Genomic DNA, 14,191 nt, shown 5'->3' with positions numbered 1-14,191 from the left:
GTGCCTTAGCACTCTCCAATGCCACTCTCTAACTTAAATGGTCTACCACATTTTGGCCAAGTTGCTGTCATCTCTAAGCACTTCCAGTTTTGCATTTGGCATTCTGTTACAGTACAGTGGTGAAATTCATCTCTTCAGAAGAAACCATTGTGTGTAAGACTCATTGCATCTGTACAAGAACCATTGTTCTACAGAACAGACAAGATGTTTCCAGTGGTATTTGTTTTAAAATGATTAAATGAGGGATTTCAGAAGAAGCCTATGAATTATCTAAAGGATATATGTTTGAAAAGTGCCTCCAGTAAAAAATGCAACTGAGGATATATCCAGTCCAAAGGACAACATGTGGAGGTCTTGGACTTCAAACAAAAAGCAGAACTTCTTCACAGTTTCACCAACGTTGCTGTGGAACAAGCTAAAACGATAGTCACGCTAAAACAACCATTAACCAAGGAAATAATTTCATTGAAACTCAGTCCAATTAGTTTGGTGCAGTGGTGGACGAAGGACGGGTTCCGGCTGGGATCTTTGCTTTGATCTCTGGAAGTAACACACGCTTCGATTCCCTTAAGCTCCGTGGTCAGAGCCATTCATCCAGCAACATGTGTTGTGGGCCGCTACTCTACGATGGCACCGCAAGGTGACTTGACCTGTTCCACTGTGCTGATCACTGCACCACAGGTGGCAATAAAAACAGAGAATGATGCTCTTCCTCTCTCCAACTACCAGATTTGCAGCTCACCTATAGGTGCACTTGCCCACTCTGCCTCACCTATGAAGTCCACCAACCATCCACCGGAAATGCCAGCAGAACCTACTGTCTATTAAACACAGTAATTCCAGTGTCCGTTATGCCAGTTGAACTCAAATCCCTTCTAACTACACTCCCCAATTCAGTCAATATAATTATTGCTCATGTAGGTACCAGTGACACCACCTGGCAACAGTCAAGCATGACAAAATCTGACTTTAGCAATCTGGTAGACTCTGGTATCTTAAGAGTGTTATATTTGTGTTATATTTGACCCTATTCTAAACTTGTGGTAGCGTCCAGTTTTTTGTTTTTGTTTTTTACATTGACTACTGCTGACAAGTTTGTTATAGCAAATAGAAACTAAGCTGAACTATTTAGTTCCACCCCTTAAATCTCATGTTCATGCAGAAGAGTCCTTAAATTCTTTTATCAATATTTGCACTGTTATCCTTGATTCTGTTGCTCCTTTGAGATCTTAGTGCCCTAAATTAAAACATCAGCCTTGGCTAAATGAGTCTACTCGGGCGCTCTGTCAACAATGTAGGAGAGCAGAAAGGAAGGGGGATAAATAAATTCTGGTGTCTTATGAAAAAATAATTTTAACAGATATCGGGAGGTTTTCAGGGCCTCAAGAAAAAAAACAAACAAACAAAAAACACTTTTCCAATTTGCTTTATTCTCATTCCCATAGACTGAAGTTCCTCTTCAGTACAATCAAGCATGACCTTAACAACATCTGTTTTTCCAAGTATGTCTCCTGTACTGTGACAGCTTTCTAAAATGTTTTCATTCATAGGATCTCACTTCTCAGGACTACATTGTACAATGATTTTCTGCTCAACAACTAATATTGTTGACAGGTTGAAGCCTACTAATGTAAATTTGGCATTATTCGCTCTCGTCTGTTTACATACACGTTTTCATGTAATTGTGTCATCAATTTTAACAATTATGAATGCTTGTTTAGTCATGAGGAATGGTACCAGCCAACTGTTAACATGGAATTTTATCTTCTCTCACCAAAAACGAAAAATAATAAATTGTCCATCAGATTTTAGACCCTTCTCTCTCTATCAAAAGCATCTAAAGTGTTAGAGAAATTGGTTTTCCAGCAGTTGTAGTTTTTGGTGAGGTTTTTCAGTCTGACTCCAAATTTAATTACAAAGAAGCTACTCTTTCAAGGGTTTTTAATGACCTTTTAATGACCTTTTATGTATTGTTGATCCTAGTGACTCCACTGTACTTGAGATCTTACTGATAATACAGTGGACCACAACATGCGGATCTCACATCTTGTGAGCTCATCGATGTATCGGTATTTGTTGCACTAATTGATTCTAGTCTTATTTGACTAATAAGTCTTTCTTTCAGTGTTAGCAGTTGGTGTTGTAACCTGTGGTGTACCTCAGGGTTCTATTCTATTCTCACAGTGCCGACCTGTGTCACAGTACAGCTAATATGAACACTGTGCTTTATCCATTCCTATTTTTGTCATTTGTGTTTGAGATGATTGCCCTGCTGGAACACACAACTGTGTCCAAGTTTTAACCATGTAGCATCTGATTTCAGATGAAGTCCTACTTCTTCATTATCTCATCCACCCAGTGCAATATATCAGTACTACTGGCAACAAAATAACCCCAGAACATGATGCTCCCATCACCATGCTTGACAGCTGGTATTGTATTTTTGTCTCATATGACCATAAAACTTTTATCCAGAAGGCATTTCTCTGGTTGATGTGGGCAGCTGCAGATTTCAGGGGAGCTTGACGGTGTAAATTTTGAGGCAATTGGGGTTTTTTTCTTGGTCAGTCCATGGTGATGTAAAACTTGCTTCACTGAAGATATTAGCATTGGTTCATCTCAGGCTTGAGCCTAGGATGTTCAGGAACAACCCAGGAACCACCAACTATGGAATGGTTACTCATGGGAAGTGACATAGTACAGTTCCCTTGATAAAGAAACTTGACTGTTATTTTATTTTTCTACGCAAAAGAAGTCCTGCAAATCTGCTTGTTTTTAGACTTCTTCATTATTAATGTGAGTTAAATTGTGTCCAGCAATCACACTGCCTTTAAGATTAGTCCTGCTCCCAAATCATGCATTTGTGTCCTAACTCTAACTTCATACAGCACCTCATGACAATTTGAAGTTCAGAGTTTTACAGTAGCCGAGTTATGAGATTGCATTTAATGGTTTTATAAATCTTTTACTTTGCAGCTCTTCTCCCCAACCATTTTACTACCTTATCACAACCTACAGAATCTTTTTTTTTTTAAAGTGAACCCAAAGGCTCTTATAAGAGTCACCCCTCTGTGTTCTTTTCTGCTTTGATCTCTTCTTTTCTATTACATTTTAATCTGTTCCTTTCCCAACTTTTTATTCTGTTCACCTCTGGGTATTTATGCCACCACCCCACTTATCCCTTCTGTTTGTTTGTGTGTCTTATAATGGCAATGGCAGACAGCTTTGTTGAAGGCACACCAGCTCCTGCAGCTTGCGCCTTCGCAAGATAAACAGTGATGGTAATTCCTTAACCAGTGACTACCAAGAAGGCTGTTTTAAACATTTTGACTTCTTCCTGTTTTCACTGCATTGTTTTATCACCCTTTGCAGTAATTATAAGTAAATGTTCTTTACAGCTATAAGTAATATTTCTCCTGTGAGTTGAGTGAGTGTGTATGTGATGCAAATAAAGTGTTAATTCCACCAGTGACCATCACAAAGTTCAACATAATCCAGCAATGTCAACTTTAGATTTCAACAGCTGATATGAGCACATTATAGTCAGTCCTTATAGCAGCCACCCTTTACTTTGCTGGCAGCACTGCCAACCCTCGGCCTTCTCTTAATGAGCTTCATGACATAGTCACCTGAAATAACAATGATTACAATGAAACACATCATACATCTATAGTAACATTAAACAACCAGAAGGTGGCAGTGAATGGAGTGACACATCAGTGTCCAATGTAGTGGTTTATGTGCAAGTATACGATCAACACTGACACAAATACAAGAAAACAGCCTTTGAAAGGCTTTACACTGTTGTGACCACTATGCGTGAAAGGGTTAATGGGGTTGGGACCATCAGCTGTGTTGGTCAGAAAGTTGGTACACAGCTGACAGCCCTATGTGACAACTGTTAGAATTCATATTATGGAAAGAACCAATCAGCTAAGTAAAGAGAAGCGACAGTCCATCATTACTTTAAGAACTGAAGGTCAGTCAATCTGGAAAATTACAAAAACTTTGTAATGTGTTCCCGAGTGCAGTCACAAAAAACGCCCAGCGCTACTGTGACACTGGCTCACATGAGGACCGCCCCAGGAAAGGAAAACCACGAGTCAACTCTGCTGCTGAGGACAAATTCATCCGAGTCACCAGCCTCAGAAATCACAAATTAAAAGCACCTGAGATTAGAGCCCAGATAAATGCAGCACAGAGTTCCAGTAGCAGACACATCTCTACATCAACTGTTCAGAGGAGACTGTATGCATCAGACCTTTTGGATCATCATTTATTTTTCAACAGCACAGTGACGCCAAACACACCTCCAGGCTGTGTGAGGGCTACTTGACCAAGAAGGAGAGTGATGGAGTGCTCTGGCAGATGGCCTGGCCTCCATAGTCACCTGACCTAAAACCAATCGAGATGGTTTGGGATGAGACGGACCGCAGAGTGAAGGCAAAAGTGCTCAGCATATCTGGGAACTTCTTCCCAACTGTTGGAAAACCATTTCAGGCGACTACCTCCTGAAGCTCATCGAGAGAATACCAAGAGTGTGCAAAGCAGTAATCAAAGCAAAGGGTGGCTGTTTTAAAGACTCTAAAATATAAAACATGTTTTGAGCTATTTCACACTTTTTGGTTTACCGCATAATTTCATATATGAAAATAAAGAAAAACCATTAAACGAGAAGGTGTGTCCAAACTTGACTGGCAGTGTAGGTACAATGATTTATTAAAATGTGCAAGCATACATGGATATACAGTATATAAGGCAGAAACAGTTTGCACAGGTCTATGGGAGAACACTGTAATACCAGAAAAGTCACCATTTGTTCACATGTACAGTTGTATAATTTTACAACACAGCTAATTATTCTGATGACTTTGTAATGTCCGCTATTTAAATTTCAAACCAAACCATATATTACAGATATACAGCTGGGACTTCCATCCTGGTATGCATTTACTGCATTGGCAGTGTGTTTGGGATCATTGCCATGCTGAAAAATGAAGCTGTTGCCGATTAGATGCTTTGAAAATGGTTCAGCGATGGATCCAAATTTGATGGTACTTTTCTGTGTTCACAATTCCATCTGTTTTGAAAAAAACAAACAAACAAACCACTGGCTGAAGTGCATCTCCAAACCATGACAGCGCTTCCACTGCCTTATAGGGCATTTTGTAGTTTGTTTACTCTGGTCTGAAATTTGTAAACCTGTAGATTTTTTTCCATACAGAGATGAACTATAATGCATTGCTACAAACTACATAATGTTCAGTACACTTACTGGCCAGATGTGTCTGGGGCATTTCATGGCTAGTTGGTAACCTGTACCTTACACATGTACATTGGTAACATGTACCTTATACAGCTATGGTACCTTGCTGAATGTCTGAATGCAAAGCATATGTGGCTATGGGAAGGTGTTTAGGCCTCTCTTGCACAGACATGCAACATTGCTTGCATTTTCCACACAAAATTTCAAACCAACTCAAAATGCACTTTAAAATGTCCTTTTTTAAACTCCAGATTGCTCAGATTGCAGATTTTGTACCATTATTTATTGTACAGTATTTTACAGCATTGCTGTTTTGTTTGATTTTTACTTGTGTATTGCGTTCTTAAGGTGCCCTTTGAGTGCCTTGAATAGGATCATTGTGATTCAAATGAGAAATTCATTTTCTCAAATATCATGTAATATAATTTATGCACAGTTTTAAAATAAGCACTTAGCTGCAGTTCATATATAGTGTAAAAACTACTTCAGCAGATGAGAGAAACATATTGCCCCATAATTTTGTACTTATATTTCCACCTATAAATCCATTTTAAATAGAGAAAATGGAATGCTCTCCTCGCAGCCTGTCATTAGGCTGCACTGATGGCCTCTAGCAGTTTGCCCCATATAGGCTGGCTGTCATCATAGCCACTCAGCAGAGAGAGAGATGTCCTGTGTGGTCAGTGTGATTACTCTGGCAGCGGTGAGACATCACTGACCCTGTCGTGCTTGTGGATGAATGGTTGCCATAGTGGCATATAAATTGGTAATAATAATAATAATAATAATAATAATAGCAAGTTTCTAGAGAGTTCCTAGCTAGAGTGAATGAGTGACATCCAGAGGCAGGCAATATGCATAGTGTGTCCTCATTTCCACAATGACTATGTTAATTATATGAGATAATTGCAGTTTTAGACTTTTATTAATACTAATTTCATTTTTTAAATAACAAAAATTTAGACCACCCTTCACGTGGTTTAATATGTGTAATTATCTTTAATGGCCTAAATTACTTGGCATTTTCTGCTCAGTAGAACTGACCCTAGGGGGGGAATTCATATTACACAACTACATGCATCCATCCAACCATCCATCCATTTTCGACTGCTTATCTGTGGCTGGGTTGCAAGGGAAGCAGCCTAAACAGAGAAACCCAGGTCCCTTCTCCTCAGCCACACCTTCACCAGCGCGTCCTTGGCCTCCTCCCAGTAGCACATGCCCTTAGAACAGGGGTGGGCAATTCCAGGCCTTGAGGGCCGGTGTCCTGCAGGTTTTAGATCTCACCTTGGGTCAACACACCTGAATCACATGATTAGTTCGTTACCAGGCCTCTGGAGAACTTCAAAACATGTTGAGGAGCTAATTTAGCCATTTAAATCAGCTGTGCTGGTTCAAGGACACACCTAAAACCTGCAGGGACACCGGCCCTCGAGGCCTGGACTTGCCCACCCCTGCCTTAGAACCTCACCCAGGAGCCACCCAGATGGCGTTCTAATGAGATGCCCAAACTACTTCAGCTGGCTCCTTTTGATGTCAGGAAGTAGCGGCTGTACTCTGAGTCCCTTGTGAATAACTGAACTTCTCTCCCTTTCTCTCCAGGCACCCTTTGGAAAAGTTCATTTCTGCTGCTTGTATCTGTAATCTCAATGTTACCCAGAGCTTATGATCACAGGTGAGGGAAGGGATGTAGATCAACCAGTAAACTGACAGCTTTCCTTTTATGCTCAGCTCTCTCTTCACCACAGCGGACAGCTACAGTGTCTTGCTCTACTCTCCACTTATTCAAGAAAAAAAACCATGAGATTCCTAAACTTCTCCACTTGGGGCAGCAACTTGTCAGAGTAAACACTCTACTCTTTTCCTGCTGAGAACCTTGGACTTGGAGGTGCTAATTCTCATTCTGCCACTTCACACTTAGCCCCAGTGTGAGCTGCAGGCCACCACCCGATGAGCCGGCTCATCCACAAAAAGCACAGATGAGATCCTGAAGCCTCCGAGGTCTAAATTCATTTGGCTCAGCCCAGAAATTCTATTCATAAAACTCATGAGATTAACAGGGCAGCACTGCTCAGGACTTTCTTGTGCGCACCTACACATCAAACAAGTTAAGAAATTATAAAGAGCTTCAAGCTTGCTTTCACATTGTTGTATTTCAGAATCTGTTGGGTTGTTTTTTTTTAATAAAAAGGCATAAAGAGTTTGTTTGGATTAGCTAAACTGCAGCAGCCCTGCAACCTGTAACTATGTAACAGATGTTCCTGGTGAAATGTAACGATAACACCCAGTCAAGTTCACACTGTCACATTTTATAGGCTGTTGTTTAAAATAACAAGAACATAAAGACTAGCTATGTTACTATTAGTGATGGGATTTCTGGCTCTTTTTAGAGAACCGTCTCTTTCGGCTCGGCTCACTAAAAAGAGCCGGCTCTTTCGGCTCCCAACCAGCTCTGCAGGTTGCATTGTTGCTTTCATTAATTTATTATCAAAAACAATATAAAATTATGCACAAAAGGAATTACTGATGTAAAAAAATGTGGTTTTATTTATATACATTTATATGTACGTGCTTCAGAATTTGTGTGTGTTTTGGAGTTTGTACGTGCTGTGTGTCTAGGGGCCACCGTAAATATACTTTTATTTATTCACTCCACATAAAATGTAATAAATAAACTATAAAATACAAAAACTAACTATTTACATTTCAACTTTTAACTATTTAAATTTTCAGCTTTCTCCTTTTAAACAAATTTAAAGTGAAACAACACAAAACACTGCAATCCACAACACAATAAAATATAAATTAAAATATGCAAAACAAAAAGAAAATGCACATTCTCTGTCATATAGGCCTGGGTTGATTTTTGGAGAGAGCGTTTTCCTGCTTGGAATTGCATACATAGGATTCACTGCATGAATAAACTTTCTGAATCCTTTATCATCCGCAACTAAAAATAAAAATAGTTGTGGATGATTACTATACCTTTCTAATGTGACGATGTTGTCTCTTGTTGTTGTCCCTGGCTCTCTTTCTGTCTCTTTCCCTTCCGCTCTGTTCCTGTGCTACTGCGCTGTAACTACCGCCCCTCCCCCCTCTGCACAGCGCAAGCACAACGCTCACGTGCAGAGTGAAGCAAAAAAAAGTGCAAGAGAGAGAGAGGGTGAGCGAAAGAAAAAAAAGCACGACTCCCAATAAGGAGCCGGCTCACGTCGTTCACTTCAAAGAGCCGGCTCTATGAGCCGTTTCTTTCGCAGCCGACACATCACTAGTTACTATGCAGCTACAGCCCCTGGCACGCCTAAGATGTGTAATATAGCAGCAGTACTACGATGGATAACTACAATGGCATATTTGTCTTATAACTTGCCAGTATAGCAATTCTGTGGTGATACAAGCACATATATTTGTTATGTTGCTGAAGGTAAAGTTAGCTTTGTGACCTCTGCTCCTTGATGCTGCTTCCACTTTAGAAAGCACAACAGTCACCATTTGGCCATATGTACAGTTGCGTAATTTTACAACACAGCAGCTCATCATTCTGATGACTTTCTAATGGCCACTATTTAAATTTCAAACCAAAAGAAAGCATCCATCTCCTTATATTACATGTATACAGCTGACGCTTCCCTGTGCAATGGTCTCATAACACATTACATTGGTTATGTCACAGTCCCAAGCACTATTCATCAACCAATTAGCTGGAGATGTAGCAATGTCCATCGCCAAGCAGGAATTGACCATTTCCACAATACTGTATGAGTTCACACAACATTCTCTTCCTTGTGGTGGTACCTTACAGAGGACAGGCTCTTGTCAACATCCTAGGAAATATAGTGAATTATGGAAATTTGGGGTTCTAACAGGTTCAGCAGGGCTGAATTTTCTCCCCAATCCTCTTGGCTTCATTAGATTCTTAGCCCTGCACGAAGGTTCAAGTGATCTGAATGAAAGAATGTACCAATGTGATCCTTTGGGAAAACCTGTTGGAAGTCAGGCAGGTAGGAGAGAAAGTGTCTAAATATATTTATTGGCAATAAAGACAAATACGGTATATAGTATGCAGGAAATTCTTAACTGTTTGCCACATTATGTGTTTGAATGAGGCAAGTTGTACAAAAAGCTTTGAGTATCAGTAAAGTGCTATCTAAGAAGCAGTCCATTTACAATACAACTACACTAACCACACTACTGTTCCTCTAATGGCCACTTGAAGCCATTATGAAAAAAGCTAGGGGAAAATTTAGTGGTGTGCCTGCCTGATTAGCAGGTATGCACGCACACAGGCAGTCGAAAGTTTCCCTTTATTACGCTATTTTGTGTATCTGTGCTGTTGGGAGTCATGTTAAAATACAAATAAGATATGCAAATAACAGGACTCTTATTTTTAGTTTTTATTTATTTTAAGTTAGTGAAGTCTAACATATTTGCTTTACAGAAGGGAAAAGGCTGACTTTTATTGAAGTTCAGTTTATATCCTGAAAGCTGGGAAAATTGTCTAAGAAGATTCAGTGCAGACAGCAGTAAGGTTAATGGCTTGGAAAGAAAAAGCAGGAGGATCATCTGCGTCAAGCGAGACCTTGTGCTCTGTGTTGTTTCTCCAAATCCCAGATACTTCTTTGCAACTACAAAAAGGCAATGGCAAGGGGTTCTATGGCCAGATCAAAAAGCAGAGGCCTGAGAGGCCTGAGAGGGCTTCCCTGGCGACAATTGGACATTAGTCTGTATTGTAGCAGACGACTGAGAGTACAGTAGTTTAATCAATGAAGTAAATTTTGCTCCAAATCCAAATCTGTCAAGGACTGCAAAAAGATAGTGAAACTCAATTCAATCAAAGGCTTTTCAGTATCAAGAGAGACAACACATTGAGCAGAACATGCAGAGCTGGAAACTATGTTAAGTAGCCTTCTTATGTTGAAATATAATGAAGCCTGTTTGGTCTTTTAATTGTGGGGAGAACTGTTTCTAGTCTATGGGCAAGAATCTTGGCTAATATTCTGGTGTCTGTGTTCAAGAGAGAAATCGGTCAAAAAAGAGGCATGTTCCATTGGATCTTTTCCTTGTTTTGCAGTAAGTGTGATACAGGCTTCGTAACATGACAGAGGGAGAGATTAAAGCAGTCAGTGAGGGTTGTACCACGTTGTGCAGACAGTAATGTAGTGTTTGAAAAATTCTGCAGGATAACCATCCGTACCTGAGCAGCTGCCAGAAGCTATGGCTGAGGAAACGTCTGACTGAGAAATTGGTTCAACCAACCTTGTTTTAAGTTCTGGTGGAATTTCAGGAATGTTAGGCTTAGCTTAGCAAGAAATTCATTCATTTCATTGCATTAGTTTATGATTCCATACTGAGATGAAAAGGCTTGAATGGCTAATGCAGATTTGCTTTTACTTTACTCTTAACAGGTAAGCGAACTAGAACTAGGCCGACAATTAAAGTCTTAAAATTACCCATCAATCTCTGTTAGGACCATAAACACTAGAGCAACCAGTGTTGCACAATTTCTCACTGACTACAACAATGGAGCCTCAATGGGAATATTCTGGCTGATCAGTAAAAAGACCTCTCAGTGAGTGGAAGCGCTGGCCCCTCCACCGTGAAAGGAAACAGCTATTATCAGAGCTCCAGGCAAGCCACATCAGTGTTATAGTGCTTAAGAAAACCTTCCTTCTCTCAAATGGATGAACCTTTTAAACCTTTAACATTCCATCTTAGAAAGTTTAAATGCTGACTCATTTGATTCCTAGAACAAAGAGAATGTGCAGACTTGCCTTAAATGATAGGGATGGAATAATTATGCAGTAGGTGGGAATTAGTCCAGAACAGGTAAAAAGAAAGTTGAGTAGATGTGTGAGACTCTTGGTAGTGACCCTTACCCTCCCCCAACTAGAATGTCTGCCAGAAAAAACAAGCAGCAAGCTCTTCAAATGCAACAGAATTAAAGTGTTGAAACAATCCAACCACTGCTCCAGTTAGGCATAGAATAGTAAGCTGAAAAAACCGTGTATTGGACACCAAGTCTAAATATCAAGACTGGAACAATTCAAAGCAGAGTGCAAATATATTCAATTTAAAAACAAAAAAAAAACTAGATTAAAATAAACTTAAAATAAACAGCAAGGATAAATAAAATGAAGCTCCCAATCTCCATGCAACAGGTATTATGTTGTTAGCCCACAGTCAGATAAATATTATTGAGGTTCTTATTCACCAGGTAAATTATGGAATCAAAGGGAACATAAAATTAAGTTTTTCAGTAGTATAACACTCTATATTCAAACTATATAACTGCACTTCAAGGAGGAGAGCAGTGTCTTAGTGAATCCAGACTGTGCCCTCTGTGTGTACGTGTAATGTTTGTTACCTGAAAATAATGTCAGTGTTTAGTTAGTAATGTTGTTTTATGAGGCTCTGGAGACTTTGGGAGCATCTTAGTGTACTGTTGAGCATCATCCATGGAGCTGAAAAACTTTATGGCGCCGCTGGACTGCGTTATTCGAAGCCGGGCTTTGAAGAGATGAGCCGCCTTCAAACCTCACTTGTAGAGCTCCATCATGATGTCCTTGTACTACGCCTGCTGGCTCGACAATATGGATGGACGCGCCTCGGTAGTCAAATTTCCCTCTCCTCCTGGTTTTTTGGATGATGAGGTCTTTGGTTTGGTACCGGTGGAGGTGAAGGATCAACGGGTGAGGCGGATGCAGGTGGTGATGGAAGCACCATTACAATACATCAAAAACATTCAGATCTAAAAAAATAGTTGTGGAGAAGAACGACTTTAAAGTGGCAGTTGGAGGGGTGAAATTGATTAAAAGGCTATTAAAATACACAAGAGCAGTTCGTTCCTACGTCAGCTCTAATCGCATCACATAGTTAGAGAGTGGGGTTACCAGGTGTTGCAACCTGGTGGTAACGTTAGGGACTTTTACATATAGTGTGACAGTTGCCAACATTCTGCGGACTCGCCGTCGCTTCAGAGTTCCAAAGAGTTTGGTTGTGTGGACTGCAGCACACAAGACTTTTATGTTTAGACTCCAAAAATAGAAGGTTATGAGTATCACCACTTTAATCACATCATTTTCTTAATTGCGTCGGCAGTAACTCTTCTGTTATGTAGGTTTAAAGGTAGCCAGTAGCCAGTGAAAGGAAAGATAAAAGAATAAAGAACTAAACAAGAGGAGAAAGGGATTAAGTTAGATTATAGAAGAGCGTATTTTGTCTTGTTTCTTCCAGTCCAATTAGAGACTGCACTTAGATATTATTATCCCAGTTTCTTTTGTTCTATTGCTCTTCCTGATAGATGAAAAGCAGTCATCCATGGACTTTAAAAAACTTCTGTTTATCAATGTGCGTGTGCCCATACCTAAAGGAAGTCATTCTTATCTCTCAATTATCCTATGAATGAAGGAGAAAATTAAGTAAGAGAACCCTTTCGAAAAGTTTGAACCACTGGAAAAAAAAAAAATATATATATATATCTATAGGAAACAAAATAAGAGATAGTGACAGCACTCCACATTCATTACCAAAAGCAGATGGGGTCAGAACAGTTGTTCATGTAACACTTCCCTCACTGACCACTTTTTCATACATACCAGTGCAAGTCAAAGTTCAGTATCTTACTAAGGAGTCTGTAATCAATCCACAAAACGTTTTATTAGCAGAAGACTTGCACAGCCCGAGCCACAGCACCCACTCCTGCGGTTTTCATCATCTAAAAAAAGTAACTCCTTATAGTCACTTGTGTCCATTGTTTTGTTTATTACCCATGGTCGTACCCACTAAGCTTCACTTTTCCCCTGGCATGCTGCAGAATGAGGAATTCCCAAGACTGGTGCTAGGGTTCAAATAACAAATGGTGCATAGAGAGCTGGATCTCAGCAGGAAGTTGGATTGTGGAGGTGGCTTGTAAATGAGCAAAATCATAGTAATATAGCATGTTAGTATGCAAGCATCATTGCCTGGTTCAAAGTAGCATTGTGGTTAAGGGCCTGCTGTGGTTCTTTCTGGCTTTCTGGATTCATAGACTCCCCTGGTGTAGCTGTCCATAATTTAGAGTTCAAAATACTTTCAATGAGTAATTTAATATATATGTCATCTTTTTAAAACATACTGTCAAGCGAGTTCATTATTCATGTCATAATGATTTTACTTCTTCGCTGGGTACGACTCTGGATACTGTAGGTCCTCTGAAAAAGAAAGCCTCAAATCAATTCAATTCAATTTCATTTACATAGCGCCAAATCACAACAAAAGTCGCCTCAGAAGAATAATTCTCAAACACACAGATTAAAGCAGGTAACTCGTGAGCTGGAGAGGAAATGGTGTCTCACTAGTTTAGAAGGTCATCGTTTAGCCTGGAAAAATAGTTTGCTGCTTTATAAAAAAAAAAGCCTTCCATACAGTTAGAAACATCACTGTGATCAACGTGTCTTTTAGATCCCATTCCTACAAGATTACTCAAAGAAGTCCTACCAGTAATTATTTTTTTAATCTATTTCTATTAATGGGCTATGTACCACAGGCCTTCAAGCTGGCAGTAGTTAAACCATTACTTTAAAAGCCATCAAACATCTATACTGCAAATTTATTTTTATTTAATAAGACAGTAATTAACTGGCAGCAATTAAACAGTCAATTTGTTCATGTAAATGGAGAGTCCTCTTCACACAGTAAGGTTAATTATGGAGTTCCACAGGGTTCAGTGCTAGGACCAATTCTGTTTACATTATACATGCTTTCATTAGGCAGTATCACCAGAAGGCATAGCAACATTTTCACTGCTATGCAGATGACACCCAACTTTATCTATCCATGAAGCCAGATAATTCACACTGTGAGGACACTTGGAGTCATTTTTGACCAGGATATTTAATATGCACATATTAAACAAATATGTAAGACTGCTTTCTTGTATCTGTGCAA

At 39.6% G+C, this 14,191-nt stretch overlaps 1 protein-coding gene across 2 annotated transcripts in view; it reads right to left on the bottom strand.

Moving 5' to 3' along the window:
* The window catches only part of LOC146386388 (copine-9-like), a 252,328-nt gene that overhangs the window by 79,379 nt on the left and 158,758 nt on the right, over positions 1-14,191 (bottom strand). The window lies entirely within an intron of this gene.

The sequence above is a fragment of the Perissodus microlepis genome, chromosome 5 (genome assembly GCF_051167445.1).
Source record: "Perissodus microlepis isolate ML-2025 ecotype Zambia chromosome 5, ASM5116744v1, whole genome shotgun sequence".
NCBI classification, from domain to species: domain Eukaryota; kingdom Metazoa; phylum Chordata; class Actinopteri; order Cichliformes; family Cichlidae; genus Perissodus; species Perissodus microlepis.
This window is presented reverse-complemented; position numbering and strand designations above follow the sequence as displayed.